General features: G+C 38.4%; 1 protein-coding gene across 4 annotated transcripts in view; it reads right to left on the minus strand.

Annotated features, from left to right (window-relative positions):
• Positions 1–22,419, minus strand: part of PTPRD (protein tyrosine phosphatase receptor type D) — a 1,361,199-nt gene that overhangs the window by 676,555 nt on the left and 662,225 nt on the right. The gene's annotated exons all lie outside the window — the stretch shown is intronic.

The raw sequence follows: 22,419 nt of genomic DNA on the forward strand, positions 1-22,419 counted from the left end.
AATCCAACATTAGAAACAACTCCGGATTATCAGCTAGTAAATAAATAAAATAAGAGAAAGTCTTTTTAAGGGGTGGTCCTGTGAAATTTGTGATGCTCTATGTCATGGGTGTCAAATTTGCATTGTCATGACATCGCCATGTGACGCATCGTGACTTTTCCCTTTTTGCTCAACCGGGCACGGGCGTGGCCAGCGCATTGACAGCCCTGCTCTATATAGCCCCTAATTTTATATGAATTTTTACAAAGCTGTTTCCCTCTTCAAAGCTTCCATTATTTTTTTTCTGAAACAGTTTTTTGTTAGCTCTTTCCAAGATTTCCACATAAAGTTTTAATGCTCTTGCCCCATGTCTTGAGGTAGCTCTCCAGAAGGTTAATTCATATATACTATGGGCTAACTGTGGCATACTTAAACCTTGTGTTCATGCTGGCATCAACAACACTGTGCATTATAAGATCAAACAATTTTAAATATTTAGTAGGAAGTTAAGTGCGGTCTACTCTCTAGATAAAAGATTCTTTTTCATATTGATTTTTTATTACTTGAATTTATCTGAATCACAAAGAGAAAAGGCTGGCGATGAACCATGCTGTGTTAATTACTGTTACAGAGCAAGGAGGAAAGGGGAGCACAATATTTTTGATAGATCATGTTTAAAGCCACCCAGTGGGTGGTATTTATGTACTACCATCCTCTGTGAAAGTCTGAAAATCTTTGCATGGTCGCTGTAAATAAATAATAAAGGTGTCTTAGTATTTAAAACTGCAGCACTAAAAAAAAAACCGGCATTTGCATAATTGACAAGACTAACTCCAGGGGCAGCTGGAAACATTAAATAATATTCAGTCCTTTATTAATTTTTTCCCTTTCTCTGTAGAAGCAGCACATAACATTACTACAAAACATTTTTTAAAGTATATATTCTATGGATTACACACAACTACCTGTATTTAGAATACTTCAGGAGGGGCGTACAATATTTCAGCTACATAATAGACGTTCTTAACCCCCAATTATATTCATTTTAAATTATATTCATTTTAAATAGGTTACAGAAAAACATTAGAGTACGGATTTCCTTCCTTCCTCCCTCCCTCCCTCCCTCCCTCCCTCCCTCCCTCCCTTCCTTCCTTCCTTCCTTCTTTCTTTTTTTCTTTTTTGAAAATTTGGATTAAAATAACACCAGGGGTGGGCTTCAAATATTTCAGCAATGGGTTCTCTGCACAGTTGCTGGGTGGGCATGGCCACGGTGGGTGCACCATGGCAGGGGAGGAGTTTTATCCTTCCCCAGGCTCCGGAGACTTTCATCAAGCCTCTAGGAGGGCGAAAACTGCCTCCCTTGGGCTCCAGAACTTTGGGCTTCTGAAACCTCTGGAAAGTTTCCCCCCCTCCCCAAGCCTCTGCATGGGCCCTGCACTTAATTCACATCCAAAACGGACTGCATGGAGACTCCTGGGAAGGGTGGGGTGGGTGGGTGGGGCCAGCCAGGGATGGGATTTGGACATTCTCCGAACTGACCATAATGTTAGCTACAGGTTCTCTTCAACCCAGGGAAACCTGTAGCAGCCCACCCTGAATAACACCCACAAAAAGAATGGATTTCTATGAAAGGATAATTTTATTTTCCACATTTTTATCAAGTAAAACTTTTCTGGAATGATCATTCTACAAGTTTTCCACCTAGGGATAAACTACATTTCTTTGTGTAAAGTTGAAAAAGTGTTAACTACTTTCATATCAGTGTGCATCAGATAAAAAGAGAAAAAATTGAAACATATAAATATAAATACAGGGCATACATGTTAGTAATGTTTATAAAAGTATGTGTATTAAATCTAGGATTAAATTGGTCCTTCTCAACAATAAAGGACAATCAGAATAGTATTCACATGCTGAAATTTAGCACTTTTTAAAATATTGAGATGTGATATATAACTCCTCAATTATGTATGTAATTCCTTCCTTCCTTCCTCTTTTCCTCCCTCCTTTCCTCCCCCCTCTTTTTGTCAGGAGATAAAGATTATATGAAAATCTTTATTTTATTTTCACAGCAATAACACTGTGAAATAGGTTCATTAAAGTGCATTTCCATTGCTGAATAACTTAAACCTGAATCATCCCAATTCAAATCAACACTTTATTCTTTTATTAGAACTGGTCTGAATTTTGATTCATGTACTTAATGACACAAACAAATAAATGTCTAAGGCATCTTGACAGAAGCTATATACATTTATACAGAATAGAAGAACAGCAATTATAACAGCCTGCTTGTCCATAGACATTTGAACCAGTGTAAATTTGTTTCTCTTCAGTAAACAAAATTAAGGCCACCCATAAAAACTCTGAGATAAAAATCCTGTTCATAAAAATTAAATAAAAAGAATATTATAAAGTATTATTATTACTGGGTGCATTCACAATGACAGCAGATCTATGCTACTGAAACTCTTGCGTCTGTTCACCCAACCTTCAATTGGGTGAAATTAGAATGTATTGAGCAACATTTTTGAACCAAGATAATTCAAATGAGTTAACTTACAGAATGCTACCATCTATGACTCCTGGAAGAATAAAAATTGTGGTTGTTTCAGCTTCTGACTACTCAGGAGTGTTTAGGTTGTTTGGGGCAAGGAAAGATGCATATCCCTATCCTCTTTCCCACCTCCCTCTGCACCCCATTGACTATCTGCAAGGCCCAATGGGTGTGTGGCTATTGGCTACTCTGGAACGAAGGACAACACTTGAAATTTCTTATTGGCAGTGTTGTTGAGAAAAGGTGAGGGGAGTGAATTGGATACCTGCTAGCAATGTAAGGCTCATAGATACATCAGACAGGGGAGCAAGGGTACAGTTTTCCTTGCAGTTCCTATCTCCCTTTATTTCCACAAAGTGGCAGGCAGTTCCATGGGCCAGCTGAGGAGAAAGCAGCTTTAGGGGGGGGGCTTGTGAGAGGAGGGAAAACCATGCAAGCTCATATTATATTTGCAAAGAAGAATGGGTCACAGGTTGTCTAGTAGCTAATATAATTTGTTTTCCAATTTTCCAAATCTCCACTTCACTTCTTTTATCAGGAACACACTGGTTAGACTTTGATTAAAACAGTTCTATATTGGTCCCCACACTTACCTGTTCTCATATGCCACAATGCCAAGCTGAAGCAAGCACAATGCCAATTGAATCAGCGGCATCTCTCTTGAAAATATGCCATGAGCAACATAGATGCGGCAGGAAGTTTCATTGACACAATTCTAATTACAACTGTTAAAGAGTCGTGTGTACTACAGTTTATGATAAGAAAAATACACAGACATGCGGAAGTACAGAAAGGAAAATGAACATCATTATTTACTTATTAAATATATATGCCACCTATCTCACCATCACGTGACTCTAGGCAGTTTACAACCTAATCAAACTGATATGTAAAACGTTAAAACATCAAAAGCATTGAACATTAAAAGCGAATGAAAAACTAGATAAGAAAGAAACACATGTGATGGGCGGGGCTTTCATTGCAATGACACAACATGCAATCTTGGGTCTCCAGGATTGCTGTCGATATCTCTATTTCTGGATGGTCCTTTTGGACCTAAACTGTTCTGAAGGAACAGTGATAGAGAAGAGTATGTCCTGCTGATCTCAGGGGCATCGCAAAGCCCCTGATTGATCCAGGAGAAAGCTCCTTTTGCCAGAGGAGCAACCAAAATGGCTGCCAAAGATTGGGACAAGCCTCTGAAACAGAAGCTGTGCAGGAGTGTGTCGAATTGGTGAGAAAAAAAATTATTATTAGAGAAGGGAAAACCCCAAAGAATTGCAATTTAAAATAAAATTGAAGACAGAAAAAAAGAAGTGGCGAATTAACTCTGGTTTAAGATGATCATGTTATCTTTTCTACCTTAACTTTGTTTGTCTTCTATGGATGGACTCTTTACAAATGCCTCTTACTTTTAAACTGGACTAGTCTCCATTTTTTTCTTTCTTCCTCTATACTGTCTCCATTTTTGGTATTCATTGATTAAAAACTTCTCTCGTAAGGCTGGGACGTAGTGTAATTTTACATTTTCTTTTCCTCTCTCGGATAGAGAGGCAGAAACAGATGGAAAAGAGGTAACATTGCCGTCTTGTGACTAGAGGATTGGCAATATCTGATAAAGCTATAAGATTTGTTTACTGAAAGTCACAGTGGAAAATGTTTTGTTGATACAGGTGTTCCTTTGAAGGAAAGAGAAAGCTTTGATTTGAAAAACTCCACTGAATTTGTTTAACCTAAAAAGTCTCGGATGTTTTGGCAGTATTTATAACCTGGAAAATGGCACAACGTAAGAAGAAAAGGCACTAACTTTGCAAAGAATTTTCTTAAAAATTCAAAAAGTTTTAATAATTACAGAAAGAATTGAAAAGAGATTTGAAATTATAGATCAAAATACAAAAAGTATGGGGACAGCGATGAAGTTTGAGGACAGAGCTGAAAAAATAACAGAGACATATGAAATTGATAAGAAAATTGTTGACACTGACAGCAAACTGAGAGTGGAGGGAAATGACAGGTGTGAAATACGGAAAGGAGAAATTGATGAACCGGATCTTCATTTTGGATGTCAGAAAATAAATGAAAAAAGGAGAGAAAATTTGGCAGAAATAATGAGAGTAACCTGGGCAAAAGCACTAATGATAACAAAAGTGAAGCTAGTAAACAGAGCAGATAAAGGATTTTGAATTCTTATAATGAACAATAAGTTTTTAAGAGAAGTTCACATAAGACTTATCAAGAAAACATTCAGAATACAAACTTTACAAATGGCAAGAGATATTGGACTACACTATCTCTGGAAGAATACAAGATGATGAAATGAAATGTCACAATAAATTTTAGTTAAATGTAGTTAAATTTTGAATGCTATGTACAATGTAATAATAGCTATGGTCAAATAAATGATTACTAATGATAACAAAGCATTTATATATACTGGATTGATAATATGAAATTTTATACAATACTGTAAGTGAGGATATGGAGATGATGTTGAAAAGCCTTTTTATAAAAGCTATTTTTTTATATAGAATAGATTAGAAAGGCGTAATATCATTGGATGATTTCAGGATGATGTAATAAAATGTTATAATATAAACTTACTTCAAATTTAATATGTCTTATGTTGAAAGGATGTGATAATAGCTGGGCTTAATGGATGTTTAATAAGTATAACAATTTGTATACATGTATATTGATGATACTAATAATGGGGAAAAACATGGAACTGGAAACTATCAGAGAATGTTATCAAAGCTAAAACGATTGAATTATTTAGAATAGGAGGAAGCATAATAACAATGTATACAAAGATATCTTGATTGTCAATATGTGAATTTTGACAAAATTCAAGTGAGGACCACGGAAAGCACACAGAAAGACTTTGTAACCAATTGACACACTGTGTGTAATTGAAGAGGCTTTTGTGTTATATGAGTTATGTGTTTTTGTTTGTCTGAAAATAAAAAAAATATTTTTTTAAAAAGAAAGAAACACATGCATAAACAGGATTGAAGTAAGTTCTTCTTAGTCTATTAACCACCGCTCCATGTCTTAGACCCAGGGTACCTGCGAGACCACCTACTGCTACCAGTAGCCTCCCACCGTCCAGTACGATCCACAGAGTTGGCCTCCTTAGGGTGCCGTCGGCCAGACAGTGTCAGCTGGTGACCCCCAGGGGGAGAGCCTTCTCCATGGAAGCGCCTGCCCTCTGGAATGAGTTGCCCCCAGAGCTTCGTATAATCCCTGACCTCCGGTCCTTCCGACGCGCCCTAAAAAGTTGGCTTTTCCAGCAAGCCGGCCTGGCCTGTTAATTTTATCTCATTTTTTAAATGTATTGTCCTATAAAATGGGTTTGTTTTTTGGATATGTATTTAATTTCTTTTTAACTTTCAGGATGTGTGCTTTTAATGTTGTACACCGCCCTGAGTCCTTTGGGAGAAGGGGGGCACATAAATCCAATAAAACAAACAAACAAACAAACAAACAAACAAACTTCCTCTTTCCAGTTTTATTTGCCTTTCCTACCAGCTGGTGGGTTTTTTCTACTGAGGTGCCTGTGGAATCTTCTCTCCCAGAGATGAAGTTGAACTCACTTCTCATGGGATGTCTATGGAGATGAAGACGTTTCTTGCATAAGAAGTAAAATATCTTCAAAGAAAAACCAGAAAGTCTAGTTGCCTCTTAAAAAAGCACCTTTGGGACATTTCTCTTGGGCTTTCATAGGTCAAGACTTGATTATGCCAGCAGACCTGGAGACTCCAGGGGACAGGTGAACTTGTTAGGTGGCTTCATTAGTATTAGCACCTCTCCATCTGTTATTTTTCTTTCCTTGATTAGTTTTGCTTTTTATTGTTTTTAATGTTTTAAAATTATTATAATGCTCTTGGATAACAATTGTTTTATATTTATTGTTTTATTGATGTGTTGTACGCAGCTCAGGTCACAGTCTGTGAGTTGGGCCACCATTTAAATTTGATAAATAAATAAATGTAATATTAGAAACAAAGCAATTTAAATATAAGCAGACTTTGCTGGCAGATATTTCTTGACTTCATCAACAATGTGATGTTAGCCATTGATTAAAGGGTGGGGTGGGCTCAGTCAAGCATATACCACTCTGGAAACTTTTGACAAGGAAACAGACTGCTTTGACTTTCAAATAGAGTGAGAATCTTTAATAAAACATTCATTTCATCCCACCCGCAGCTTTCCAAAATCACATCTTGATTTGTGTCAACCGAAATTCTCTGACTTTTCATCAACATGTTCAAATATACGGTATTTTCTTTATCTATTCAGATATTTTACTTCACTGGGTGAAATATGAGTCAAATGAAGTCACACTCAAGGAGAAATTATTACTTTTAAGTTGTTCTGTATATTTTGGAGTACATACCGTACATACATATATATACACACACAATGGTATAACATGTATTATTTTCATAGCAAGAAAGACGTAGAAGTGAAAACAAGGAGTGTTTCCTAGGAAAAATCTGGTTTACATGGAAATAGAGACTCGAATAAGAGAAAATTTGGCAGATTTTCCTTCTTTTATGATTGTGATGTAAACAGGGGATTGGAAATTATTTATTTGTTTGTCACATTTATATTGCTTCCCATCTCACCTAGCAACTTTGGGTGGTATTTATAATCAAATAATCCAGATACATTAAAGCTATTAAAAACCAAACCAATTTAAATCAAAAAGATTGAAAAAAAATGAAATAAAAACAACACTTCAGAAAAGAATACAAGAGAGCATATTCAATTAACTATCACATAGCTATGTAGCAGGTTCCACTCCATTGTAATATTTCAAAAGTGAGATAGAAACATGTCTTAATGGCTTTCTGGAAGATTTTGGGCCAAACCAAAATGCTATATGTTTGGGGACCTTAAAATATCAGCATAATATAAAATAAACTATAGTATGAATTATAATTAATGGACTAGAAATAAAAACATTATACACAGACACAGCAAAGAATTATATATTTATGATCTATACCAGCGATGGTGAACCTTTTTTGGCTCGCGTGCCATAAGTGGGGGGAGTGCAGTGGGGTCGTGTGCGGGCGTGCTGCGTCCATAATGCATGCATGACCCCCCCAGTGCACATGCATGCACTACAGGCGCGACCCCCCATTTTTACATGCTTTTTTCGCCCTCCCCAGGCTCCAGAGGCTTTATAGGAGCATAGGGAGGGCAAAAACAGCCTTCCCCGTCCCCCCACGGACGCCCTCCGGAGGCTTCAGGGACCTTCAGGAGCTTCCCTGAAGCCTTCAGAGCAGTCAAAATGACCCTCCGAGCAAACCGGAAGTGACCTCTTGTTTACTCGGAGGGTTGTTTTGAGTGCTCTGAAGGCTTCAGGGACCATCCAGAGCCTTCAGACGGTCCCTGAAGCCTTCGGAGTGCTCAAAACGACCCTCCAAGCAAACCAGAAGTCCGTTCCCAAACTTCCGGTTTGCCCATAGGGCCGGTTTTTTACGCTCCGGAGGCTTCACGGAAGCACATGAAGCCTCAGGAGGGCCTCCGGGGGGGGGGAGGCTCTTTTTGCCCTCCCTAGGCTCCTATAAAGCCTTTGGAGGCTGGGGAGGGTGAAAAATGGCTTTAAAAAAAGGTGAACTCAGCTGGCCAGCGTGCGCACGCATGCCATAGGTTCACCATCACTGATCTATACCATAGTTCAGTGATGGCGAACCTATGGCACGCGTACCACAGGTGGCACGTGGAGCCATTTGTCAGGGCACGCGAGGCACTGCTCTGTCAGCTAGCCAGGGAAGCCTCTGGATGGTCCCTGAAGCCTTCGGAGAGCTCAAAACGACCCTCCGAGCTCGGAGGGTTGTTTTGACTGCTCCGAAGGCTTCAGGGAAGCCTCCTGAAGTTCCCTGAAGCCTCCAGAGGGCATCCAGGGGGTTGGGGGAGGCTGTTTTCACCCTCCCTAGGCTCCTATAAAGCCTCTGGTGCCTGGGGAGGGTGAAAAAAGCATGTAAAATGGGGGGATGCCTGTAGTGCGTGCATGCGCACTGGGGGGGGTTGTGCATTGCATTTTGGTGTGGCATGCACACGACCCCACTGTGCTCTCCCACTTATGGCACACGAGCCAAAAAAGGTTCACCATCGCTGCCATAGTTGGCAACAGCCAGTGAGGAATTTTAAGTTTTTGAACAGTATACACTCACCAACATTTATGTAAATCAAACTGACATGATAGCAGTCTTCCAACATTTGAGGGTCTGTCATAGGGCCGGACAAGAAGCAATGCATGGAAACTAATTAAGAAGTGATCCAACCTAGAACTAAGGAAAAACTTTCAGACAATGTGAACAATTAATTCACAATTAATAAGTGGAACCTCCAGAGGTTATGGGTGCTCCATCACTGGAGGCTTTTAAGAAGAGATTGGACAACATTTGTCCAGAATTATATTGGGTGTTCTGCCTGAGGGCGGGGGGAGGGTGGACCAGAAGACATGTAAGGTAGCCCAGCTATGTTATTCTGTAGTCTATAATCCTTCAAACCATCCAAGAAGGTCAATAGGAAAAAAATAGCAGGATTGATCAAGACAATTGAAATCCTGTTCCTCTTTTAACAAGCTTTGCATATACTATATAGACATAAAAAGGTATCAGCCTTTGATTATTTCTGTCAACCATTTTGCCATTTTGATACTGGTGACCCCATGGTGGATGCCCCATCTCTCCATCATTCCTGCCAATTATTTCAATAGCAATAGCAGTTAGACTTATATACCGCTTCACAGTGCTTTTATAGTTAAGCAGTTTACAAAGTCAGCATATTGCCCTCAACAATCTGGGTCCTCATTTTACCTATCTCGGAAGGATGGAAGGATGAGTCATCCTTGAGCCAGTGAGATTTGAAGTGCCGAACTGCAGCTAGCAGTCAGCTGAAGTAGCCTGCAGTACTACACTCTAACCACTGTGCCACCTCAGCTCTTCATGATTTTTTTTCCTCCAAAATCAAATGATCCTAATTTCAAAGAAACTCTGGGATATAACGACCATATTGTTTATTTTATAATACAGAATATGGAGTTTACATAGTGACCAAAAGTATTCACATATAGCAACATAATACTACAAGCTTCTACTAATACACCAATGTATCAGTGGTGAGATTCAACTTTTTTTACTACTGGTTCTGTGGGCATGGCTTGGTGAGCGTGGCTTGGTGGGCATGGCAGGGGAAGGATATTGTAAAATTTCCATTCCCTCCCCACCCCAGGGGAAAGTTACTGCAAAATCCCCATCCTCGCCTGATCAGCTGGGACTAGGGAGGCAGAGAATAGATGGGGCTGGGCAGGGCCAGCCAGAGGTGGTATTTACTGGTTCTGCAAACTTCTCACAATTTCTGCTACCGGTTCTCCAGAATTGGTTAGAACCTGCTGAATACCACCTCTGCAATGTATCATTTGCTCTACTTTTTAAAAAAATCACTATTTGAAAAACAAAAACAAAGCAAAAGATCAAAAGAATTACCTTCAATTACTAAATTGCCATCCACTAACTTAGCTTCAAGTTCTTGGTAAATGTTAGTTTTATTTTGGAAGTGATTACATGCATTTTCCCCCACCCCAAAATTCTTTAAAAATACAGAAGAGATGTTTCCGTGCTAGACCCCTTAAACTTGAGATAGCTAATTTTTGTGGCTCCAAAAGGCAATATATTATGCTGTGTTAGGCCACATGGCTGCACATACAGTATATACAAGTTATTTCCATGAGGATGAAATAGGTTTTTTTTAAAAAAAAAACTCTTTTCACTCTGCAGGTATGAGTAAATAAATAGGTAAGTGATGGCTAACCTTTTCCGGACCGAGTTCCCAAAGCGTGCATGACCAACCGCCCCAAAATGCAATGAGGGCACTGTCCCCGTGCATTTGCGACCCCTGTGCATGTGTGTGTGCCCCCCATATGCACTCCGTGTGTATGCACGGCAGAGACCTGAAGACCATTTGGCTGGCAAGAGATGTGCGTACAAGCGTGGCGGAGCTGAACTGGAGTGACGGCTCATGTGCCATCAGAGAGGGAGCTGCGTGCCACCTCTGGCACATGTGACATAGGTTCGCCATCATGGAAATAGTGTTTCATTAACCGGATAAAGTACAATACATCTAGAAGTGAGATGACTTTGATGGGTTTGAAATTCCTCTCCAACCATTTCAGTAGAGAGGACCATTTCCGAGCATTATTGACTCTGGGGAAAGGTTACTGAGAGAGGGGAACTGTTATAATCTGTCCTCTGGATAGGACTGCTACCTCAATACAGTTTCTAATGGGAAAACAGCAACCTCGATCACAGTCAGTTGTCAGTCACATCAAGATTGCAGTGGTTTGGTAGCTACATCAACAGCAAGCAACATAAGAAGAGTGTCAAGAAATGTACAAAAGGAAACTACAAAGTACAATTAGGGCATTTGTGGCAAACAAAAGGCGAAGTTTGGAGATCTTGGGCCACTAGTTGTCTACCTCTCATTTTGGTAGATATTTTCTCTCTTTGAAAGTTCATTAAAATATGGGAAATAATGTCCCTTGCAGACTGGTAAGGTTAAGGAAATTAGAAGGTATTTCCCTGAACTACAGATATCAGATGAATGCAGTCATTAACCAACCTCATCCTAAGTTGAAGGCTTTTTCTATCATTGCTTCCAACTCAGCACATCTGGGTCTAACTCCACAAGATTTTAATGGAGTGTTTGGGATTTCTCAAGCCTTTCCATTAAAAAAAAAAGATGACTTTAAATGATACATGGCTGCTATTTTGGAAATGCTAAACTGAGATTCTGATGTGGAGCACAGCATACTGTACATATCCTGAAAAGATGTTTGACTGTATTTGTACATCCATCCTTAGCACATTTCAAAATCACAAGGAACAATTCTGCCGCTGCGGACTGCAGCTGCAGAACAGAATTCATCATTTAGCTCAGAGATGTTATTAAAATTCATGGGCAAAAAGCCTTTTCTTTCAGTTTCAGAAAATAGCATTTTGGGTCTGATTGCTTAATTACTCAAATCACCTACAAGTACAGATGGGTCATGAATACCTACTGTCTGTTCCATATCAAGGGCAATTTTGTAGTCATGGGTAAGAAATATACTCCTACACATTAGTAGCATATCAAGGGCAATTTTGTAGTCATGGGTAAGAAATATACTCCTACACATTAGTAGCATGGTCTCCTTCTCATCATCAGAAGCATAACAGAAGCTCTCAATGAAAACGGTTGCAGAACTATTTTGACTCTGTAGTCATGCTCTATTTGATTTTGAATTGGTGATATAAAATCCACTTATGAAAGAGATTTTATAACAAGGCATCACATTGTATTGTAATGGCCCAGCTTTACACAGATAAAAAGAAAGAATCCATTCTCTTTCCACATAAGCCTGGCTTTTGTGGGCATACATTTGACAACATACTGTATTTTTTGGAGTAAAAAACACTCCGGACTATAAGAAACACCTATCTTTGGTGGGTAGGAAAAGAAGGGGGAAAAAACCTGCCTTTGCTTCCCAGCATCCATCCCATATTCATCTGGCCCATTTACCGCGGCCCTCTCAGCGCTGCCACTGCCCATTCACTGCTATGGCCTGTTCACTGTCAGCCATTCGCCACCACCGTGGCTTGTTTGCCACTGTTTGGCGCGGCCCATTCACTGCAGCCTGTTTGCCGCTGCTGCAGCCCATTCGGTGTAGCCCATTTGCCACAGCCCATTTGCTGCTGCTGTGGCTTGTACGGCATGGCCCATTCACCGCCATGTTTGCCGTAACCTGTTTGCCACTGCCACGGCCCACTCGGCGGCACCAATCCCCGTCACCTGGAACCAGCCAAAAATGTGACACACCTGACTGGCTAACTGTGGCATCTATTAATAATCCATTGTGATGGGCAGACAGACTGCTATCAGGAAGATGGGCGATGTGGTACAGCTAATATGATACTATGAGATAGAAAGAAAGCTAAAGGAAATGCTTATCTTTTGAAAGCTGATGAGAATTGTTCAGGATGGGAAACATCTATAGATATTTTTATTTATTTTTTAGGTTTTTTAAAAATTAGACTGTATTACTTTGTAAGTAACTCAAAGCAGCAAACATGTCTAATACTCCTTTTTCATCCAACAACAGCCCTGTGAGATGGGTAGAGTTGAACGAGAGAGTTATTGGCCCAAAAATCACTCAGTTGACTTTCCTACCTAAAGTGGGACTAGAACTCACAGGTTCATGGATTTTAGGCCAGATCTAAGCTCTAATTCATAGTAGCACAATTCAGATTTATTTATCAAAAAATCCTTCTGAACAGGCTCCAATCTTGCCCATATTCTTTGCCCAGTCCAAAGGGAAAGATTCATATACATTCAATGTGCTCTTTTTCGTTATAATTAGAAGAGAGATTTAACAGTAGTCTACTGAAAGGGCTATGATCCTTACCTGCTTGGGGAAATAAATCAATTGTCTATTGCCTTCTCTACTATACACTTTATTTAACCCACACAAGGACTTAATTATGCATTGGCTACACATATTACTATTTATAAGAATGCCTTATCCATTTCCTTTTGACAGTTAAGTCAATGACTTTAAGGAAAGTAACCAAATTTTGTATAATTGCAACTGGAGTTGATATATAGGACAAAACATTTACTACTTCATGACGTTTTAATGGCATTATTTTATGGTTACTTTTTTTAAAAGGAAAAATGTGTAGTTATGAAATAGTTGTGTGCTTTTAAGATGACCCCTGATAGGGATCGGTTATCCCTAAATAGCTGGCAAATTTTAGGAAAAATGAGAGGTGTCTGTAATGGGAAGGATTAGGAAACATTTGACAGCAGACGTAGATAGTAGCTGTAAAAATACCTGAGTTTGTGCAGGGACCACTTCTTCACTGGCTTAGTGATTTGGAATGTTGCTTCTTGGATGCCTATATTTTGACTTTTATCATGTTTATTACTTTTTGCTTATTTTATTTTAATTCTGTTCACTGCCCAAAATCACTTGTTGAGATAGCAGTCATATAAATTGGATGGATGGATGAATGAATGAATGAATGAATGAATGAATGAATGAATGAATGAATGAAAACTTTAGGGAGGGAAAGGGGATGAAGTAATTCAGTTTACTTGTTGGTAAGCTGTTTGCCAGAGAGACAAGCGTAGCAAGAAAAAACATAGAACTTGATACAGATTCCAATAAAAATCCATGAAAAATCATGGGGAAAGAGACAAGAAATTATAAATACTCCAAAACATTCTAATCACTGGTGTTGTGGTAGTGATAGCAATAACAAGAGCGTATAGACTTGCATACCACTCCATAGCATTTTACAGTACTCTATGGGCAGTTTATAATGTAAGCATTATTTGCATATTTCTCCCAACAATCTGACTCCTCATTTTACAGACTCTAGAAGGGTGGAAGAGCCTGTCATGATCAAACTCCAGGCTATGGGTAGTTATATAAGAACTCTTTCTTCATGAAAGAGACTGTATAAGAAATTACTGTAATGCAATTTTTTGTCAGGCCTAACTTAAGAACAATGTAATACAATCTAGCCAATGTTCAGTTCTTTATTTGTCTACTTCATATATATGGAATCTTGCCAGACTAATCCCTTATTTATGCGCTACAGTGGCGCAATGGTTAGAGTACAGTACTGCAGGCTACTTCAGCCGCCTGCCACCTTCATGCAATTGGCAGTTCAAATCTCACTAGGCTCAAGGTTGACTCAACCTTCCATCCTTCCGAGGTCTGTAAAATGAGGACCCAGATTGCTGGGGGCAATATGCTGACTTTGTAAACTGCTTAGAGAGGGCTGTAAAGCACTATGAAGCAGTATATAAGTCAAAGTGCTATTTCTATTTCTCTCACCCTAATAGATTTATCTTGAGAAATTCTAGGGAGTGGCTATCTTAAATGTCTTCTTCTTCCCACAATTCATCTCAATTAAAATGAACCTCTTTTGTCATAACTGAAATAGTGCCATACAGTAATTTAAAGGTTAGGAGAAATTATGATAAAAATAGGCAAAGTATAAGAATAGCTGTAGTACTTGATAAGGGTGGAAGGAGTAGGTTTCCCAAGATACAATGGCCTTTATTTTAATCAGATCCATTTGAATTATTTCTGAGGAAATGTGCTTTTGATCTATCAGTCCAAAACTGGTAGATCAAAGGAGCATTTCTCTAGCTCAGCATAAAGCTCGTGATCATGAAGTCTCTGTAGAACTGTTTGAATGTATGCACTTTGAAGAACAGGATCCTTGGAGTAAATTAGAAAAACAGCCAAACAGATAATTTAAAAATCATCCACAATAACCTAAGAAATATGTTTTATGATATTTTTTGGAAGACTACAGTGTCATTAGAAAGCCAGCAGGCATAAATTGTTTATTTACACTTCCCATAATGAAAATCAATGCCATTAAACATCTGTGCCCTCTTTTCATTCAAATAAATTGTAAGTTCCCCTTATAGCTAATGTAGTAAAATGTAGGTCTTATGGAATTAATATCAAATGTAGAAATAACAGGGAGAGAGTAGCAATCCGTAACAGAATTCACAAGTCAATAACAATGGAAGACATCAAAGGATTCAAGGATCTTCTTTTTCTTTTGCAATGTTTATTGGGCTAAGAGTGACAATGAAATTTCTTTCTTTAATGGATGGTGATGCACGGAGAGTGAAGTCTTACAATTGAATACTGCTTTCACAGGTAAATACATGTAATGAAAAAGACTCAGCTCTTGTAATAGTATGTGAGCATGACCTTGGGAGACAGGATCAAGACCTAAAGACCAGATAACTGCCATGTAAAAGATGTCTCAGGACATAGAAGGAGAGATGATGTGGGAAATATTTCAGAAGGGATCCTCCCTAGTTTTCCAAAAAGGAAAAGGAAAAGACATATATCGTGATGGCTCGACAATTAAACATGTTCAGCTTGTCAGATGACAGCCCAGATTTGAGACCCAAGTGCCACATGATAGGATGATCTCTGATTACTGGCTCCAACTCTTGTCCACCTAGCAGTTCGAAAGCATGCAAATGTGAGTAGATTAAGAGATACCACTTTGGTGGGAAGATAAGAACATTCTATGCGATTTGGCGTATAGTCATGCTGGCCACATGATCACGGAAGTGCCTTTGGGCATTGATGGACTCCCTCCACTAAGAAACAGAGATACGACTAACCACGGGAAACCTTTACCTGTGCATATTTAAAATATTATTTAAATAAAAGAAACATCACTAGAAGCCAAAATAACAAGACAATTTCTGATTTACTTTGATCATTTCATCTGTGCAAATTTCTTGGAGAAATCAGTGATGCTAGGAATGGTTGGTGGATCAAGAAGGACTTGGTGGCTTGATACTATCAAAGCTGATACAAACAACTGTAAGATACTGTGCTTGACAAAGCAGCATGGAGAGCACTTGCATATAAAGTGCCTCCAAGAGTCAGACATGAGTGAACAGTGGAAAATGAATGAATGTAAATAAAAAAATTAACTTGGCATAGATATGGCTTCAGTGTACACCCACATATCTGTAATTTGACAGAAGAATCAGAAGTGATTTAACAATCTTCACTTCTTCAACAGTTTATCCAGTGATTGCATTTTCTTTGCACTAATCCAAGTGAACACCATGCTGCAGTTAAGAAAGTTTTTTTTTTTTTTTTGCTGACACCTAATAGCTATTAATTTGATAGGCTAATAGTCTTTCATAAAACAAAACTGATTGGATGAGGCAGTCAAATCTTACAAGCTTGGCTTATATCTATTTCTTATTTTGATTTGGCAGAAGACATAGATAATTTCCACTGCGGACAAGAATGAAATCATACACAACACAGGCACAAAGGACTTTTATATCCTCAGGTGTTTCAAAGATACACTTTTCCCCTCTTATCATGAATTAAACTGAATTACTTGGCATGATGCTTGGTGGATTTGAAATCAACAATGGTTCTTTTGTTTAACAACTGTCATACTGGCCTGGAAACTGTGGGTTCTCATCTCATTTTCCTCAATATGCATGCTTAGGACTGAGTTAGATGCCGGTTTAATCTATCACACATCGAATCATGCCTCCTTTGTTATGATTTGCCAGATGAGACACTCTGCTATCATTCCATTTACTGAAGACTCTAAATAGACTATTTGCCTCTAAACAGACCATTGTTTTATTATATGATTAATGTTGATGCAGTAATTCAGCTGAAAGACAAATGCAGGGGAGTTTGTGAAGCTGGAAGTATTTATGTCATCAATCAGGTTAGACAAGTACAATAATTAGGAAATGCTGATATAACCACAAATTGGGTCACTCCCTCCTGATCATGGTGGGGAATCAGTGAGGAGATGCAAAAAGAAATAAAAATAAAATTAACACAATCTTCATGCTGCTTTTTATTAAATATATTATTATCCCCATTTCATTAATAAGGATATAATACTCATCGTCCCAGGAACTGGAGTGTTTGGTGGCCATTTATGCTCACTATGTAGATAATGAATAAAGGAAGGAAAAAAGGATAATAAAAATATCAGCTAATGCATACTAGAGTTATATTAGGGATAAGAAGCAATCAGTCTACTATGCTTCATGTTGCTTATTTGAGGAAGTATCAGGAAAGTGTATTACCCATTTAACCTGAAGTTGATATCAAAGTTTCTTGATTATCTCTACAGTTAGCTTTATAAACATTGGTTTGTGCCCTTCAAAATCTTTGATTTAATAGATTTAATAGAGACTTCTACCAACAAAGCTGGAAGGGAGATAATTGTTCTAGGCCTTATTTTGACCTTGACCTCCAGCTTTCCTTAGTTTAGGTCAGGGAATTCTGAGAATCGAAGTCCACAAGTCTTAAAGTTGCTGAGGTTGGACACAACTGGTCTAGGCAATGGCAAAACTTTTAGTGAGGAAAATCTGGTATAATAATTATTAAATTTATATGCCACCTGATTACCAGTGTCTCTGATCTAAAATTGTTAAAGCATTTACTGTCACCTCAGAAACTTATTGTAATTACGTATTGCAAATAGTTTTGCTGAATAGAGTAAAGGAGCTTCTGTTACCTTGATTTTCCTGTGCAACTTTCTAACCATGTCCAGCACTAAAAGAACTCAGACACATCGTGACACTGCAGCTGCTGAAGGGTTAGAGGATGCAGTCCGTTTAAACTACCGTGTTCTACCAAATGAACATACCCAATACTCCTTCCTCTTATTTTCCCCACAGTAATAACCTTGTGAAGTGGGTTGGGCTGAGAAAGTGACTGGCCCAAAGTCACCGAGGCAGCTTTCGGGCCTAAACTGGACCTAGAACATATTAAGCCATGGTGGCAGAGTGGTTAGAATGCAGTATTGCAGGGTATTTCTGCTGACTGACAGCTGTCTGCAGTTCGGCAGTTTGATTCTGACCAGGCTCAAGGTTGATTCAGCCTTCCTTCCTTCCGAGGTGGGTAAAATAAGGACCCAGATTGTTGGGGACAATATGCTGACTGTGTAAACCACTTAGAGAGGGTTGTAGATCACTGTGAAGCAGTATATAAGTCTAATGCTATTGCTATTTGGTCTCCTTGTTTTTTGTCCAGTGCCTTAACCACAAGACTTTGGGAGTGCATGTATGTCTTACAGGATGTGTTGGAGAAAGCAAGAATATTTTATGTGTGAAAAGCATGCTTATGCCTAGAGTTAATCCTGTTGTCTTAAATCCAACCCATAACTTGGTCCCACATTCTTCCACTAAGCCTGAAAGTTACCGAATGTAATTTTTTTACTTCCCAAGGCTGATAGCCATTGGTATTGAACCACATAAAAAGCTTTCGGGAAAGATTCTGTAATCAGACTGTGGCACTTAGAGAGATAAGGCCTGGGATTTTTCTCATTCTTCTCCCTCTAGATTGTCCTCAGTAATTCCCAGCGGTTCTACCTGATGAACTGTATTATTGGCTACTACTGACTGCAAAGCTACTTTTTAAAGCCACTGGGGAGATAAACGCAACAGTAACTAATTGCTGATCCATTATTTGCACTCCTACATGCTACAGAAATCCCCCAAAAATCAAATGAATATATCCTATTAGTTGTCTTAAAAACATACGGTATTCCTAGAAATAATTTAGATTCCTGGTGATGTTTTCTTGGCAATGGTCTTGAAGCAGTTTGTTTCTTTCAGGGTGTGTTGGGATTCTAACTTCCTGATCTACTCATTAGTTCTAACTTTGTTATCCAAATGCTACTATATCAAGTCTTGCTTGGCTTTTTTGAGATCAATCAAGATCTGCTGTCTACTGTGATCAACACTCTGTTAGATTTCACCAATTCAGAAAACTACTCTGATAGCTACTATTCCATACCCTGAAGAAACTGAAGTAAGAATATGTTACTATTAAGCTAACAAGAAATGCTTTCATGGAAAATCTTTTGATTTCTACTTATTAAATGTTCAGCATTGTCTCTAGAGCAAGAGTACAATCCTAAATGTGATTATTAGCATAATAAAATTTGTGTCTGGGTTTTTTGTCTATATGACAATCAAGAGAAATTTGTTTGAATGGGAAAAGATAAATGATAGGATGAGAACATTATTTCTTCTTTTTACTGTATTTGTTTAAAAAAATGTTCATCATCAGAATCATAAATGAAGCTGGCGATTTGCTTTAGAGAACTTGAGAACTGGCAAAACGGCCTGAATGAAGAAAAAAAAAAACAGATGTAAATTTATACTGAGAGATCATATTTCTGCACTAATGGGCAATGCATTGTAAAATATAATTATTTTTAAAAATCAAACATCCATGATAAGAAGACTGATTTCATATTCAGATATGTTTTAGCCTGAATCAATCGATTGTAAAATGAATCTCTCTCTCTTTCTCTCTCTTCTGGTAGATTTGATTCAGGCAGACAGCAAAGAAAAGTTGTCAATCTTTCACTGTCCTATGAATTATCAATAATTTTATCCATTTCAGATATTATGCTTACAGATTTTCAGTCCCTCCTTGAATTTTCCCCAAACTAATTTCATGCCAAAAATTCTCAACTGAAAACTTTCAGTTCAGCATTATAAATCAGTGATCCATCTCGCTTGACATATTCCAATCACTTCAAATAGTAATAGACAGAGTCCCCATGGCTCAATTTGGACAATTTCAGGAGTCAGCAACCACAAGTATCTCAGCAACACTTGAAAACAAAATCATGCTTTTCCTCTGGAGATGTCTAAGTTGGCTTTTACTTCTTTTGTACCTCCATGCTTCTGCTCTATGACTTTGCTCTGTTCTCATAATATTGCCTGTGAACTGGGAAATGACAACTGAAATAATAGACATGGCAAATACCATTCATATGTTCCTCAATCATATCCTATTCTAAAGAAAACCAACAAGAAGCAAAGTTTTTTTTTAAATAATAAGTGATAGTAAGTACATATTTAAATGAATATTTATGAAGATTTAACAAATAAATACTCATTTTTCCATTGATTCAAAGTCAACTGCTGATGACTTCATGTAGAAGCACTATTCTTGGTGCTGGTAGATAAGTGATTTCTCACTGCCTTCTGGGAAGCATTTCCCAGTTTAAACTATTCTTTTGGGAGTATCACATCCAAGTATAAAACATCCTGGCCTGAACCCAGACAAGAGCAGCTAGATGCTCCGATTGCTAAAATTTAATGTAAAGAAATGTTATTAACAAATGGAAATTCTGCTTTGCCATTAATCTTCTGAACTTAACAATCAAGGAACTTGCAACTCAAGAGCTTTTTCTGTGGTTTCATGAAATATTTCTGCAAATAAGGCTGGACGTCATGTCATGCTGTTCCCCACCAGTGAAATTTCATCTTCATTAGCCCTGTGTGTCAGAGACAGTCTTTCAAAAATATGACACATTCTTAATATATGGACTTCAGCTCTTTGAATTATCAGCAATGGTTTTTCTGGTTATGGAATTCTGGAGATACAGTATCTCTGAAGGATTAGAGAAAGCTGGCATACTCTAAGAAATTTAAGAAAGAAAAGCAATCTATTCTTAGAATATTACTAAGGCAATAGTATTAATAATGACTGGGGGGAAAGAAGAAAGAGAGCGGAAGTGAGATGGCACTAAGCTAACACCACTCTCTGTGATATGTAATATACACTGGAGATTACCAAACTATGTAATTAATTAGTGTGAAGCTATTTAACTCCACCGAAACAACCAACTCAGCGAACAATGCACTATGATTGCAGAGCCCAAAGGAAACTAATGTAACATCCACATGAGGCAAACAGTGGTTAATTTTATCCTTCTTCTAAGTATATGACGTTTTACTAAAAACATTTGTACAGATTCCAGGAAAGAAATGTCACTTTGCTAAATTCAGATTTACAAGCACAAAAACCTTTTCATAAATAGCATTCAGGTTATCAGGAATCATTTCCTTTTAACATATCAATGTTAAAAGGAAATGATTCCTGATAACCTCCATGCTGCTGCTGCTGCTCCTCCTCCTCCTCCTCCTCCTCCTCCTCCTCCTCCTCCTCCTCCTCCTCCCCCCCTCCTCCTCCTCCTCCTCCTCCTCCTCTTCCTCCTTCTCCTGCTCCTCCTTCTCCTCCTCCTCCTCCTCATCTGTTAAATTTATATTTCACTCAACCCCCAGCAATTGGATCTTTGAAAAGTTTAGGGAAACATAGGCTGGCATGACAGGTAGTGGCATCAAAGCTGTGGCCTTAGAAAGATGACTAACATGGATGTGCTATTTGCAATATGTCTTTTGTTTTTGGGTGAACAACCAAACATAGGAACATCTCTAACAGGCTTTTTCAGTCATTCAGTCAGTCATTCAGTCATTCAACTTATATGTTGGCCATCTTAGCTAGACTAAACTTATGACTGTGCTTTATGTTTCTGTTCTTTTAAAAAGAATAGCTATTAGATGTGAAAAAAGCTACTCTTAACATCTAACCTAACAGCATCCATGGCTCCCGTATAAGTTCTCTGGCAGCTTAAAAATTGCATTATTCCGATCCACAGAATTCTACACATCATCCACAGAGGATGTGCAGCTAATGTGGGTGTCCATTAATTACTGTATACTGTATATTCAGGTTTCTGGCAAAGGAAGCAGGCAGGCTCAAGTCAAACTCAACTCCAAATACCTCATCATAGAAAGCAGGTTCTAATGAAGGCATGTCAAGCATAAAAGAGGTCAGGCTTCTTTCTAGTAGAAGAATGAAATAATGAGCAAAATCAGGCTCAGCCTTAAGGTGAGTTCCAATTCCATCTGCATTAATGGCAATGCCTCTTGCTAAAGAAAAGTTTTTGTTAAACAGGGTCAGCACTCAGAGGAGGAATCAAGATCTTGCACTAAGAACAGTAAACCTCTTCCAATATACTCTCTGCATCTCTTTTTTTTTTCCTGAGGTGGAAGATCCCTGGGAACATTAGAGGCTAGAAAATTAGATTATTATATGTAACCCTATATGTAACACTGATAGGAAGAGAAAAAGAGTTCAAGCCACTCTCGGTTGACTTTTATTGGCAAGAGCACTAAAGCATTCTATTGTTATTGGCTTCCTCTAACATCAAAATTCTAACAAATGGCTTTATTAGCTCTTGGGGAATTTTACCATAGCTGTTGCATATTACAGAGGATTCCACATCACAGAAGAAAAAAGCAAGGATGTTGAAGCTATGATTTGTGTCTTTCAGATCCTTCTAGATTCACAAGCTGCCCTGCCTCATTGTAGATTTATGCTGGCACTAGAGCTGCCATAGATATTTCCCACTAAAATAAATTAAGGAGAAGCAAGGAAGGAAGGAAGGAAGGAAGGAAGGAAGGAAGGAAGGAAGGAAGGAAGGAAG

Source organism: Natrix helvetica (genome assembly GCF_964273705.1).
Source record: "Natrix helvetica genome assembly, chromosome: 2".
In the NCBI taxonomy this organism is placed as follows: Eukaryota; Metazoa; Chordata; class Lepidosauria; order Squamata; family Natricidae; genus Natrix; species Natrix helvetica.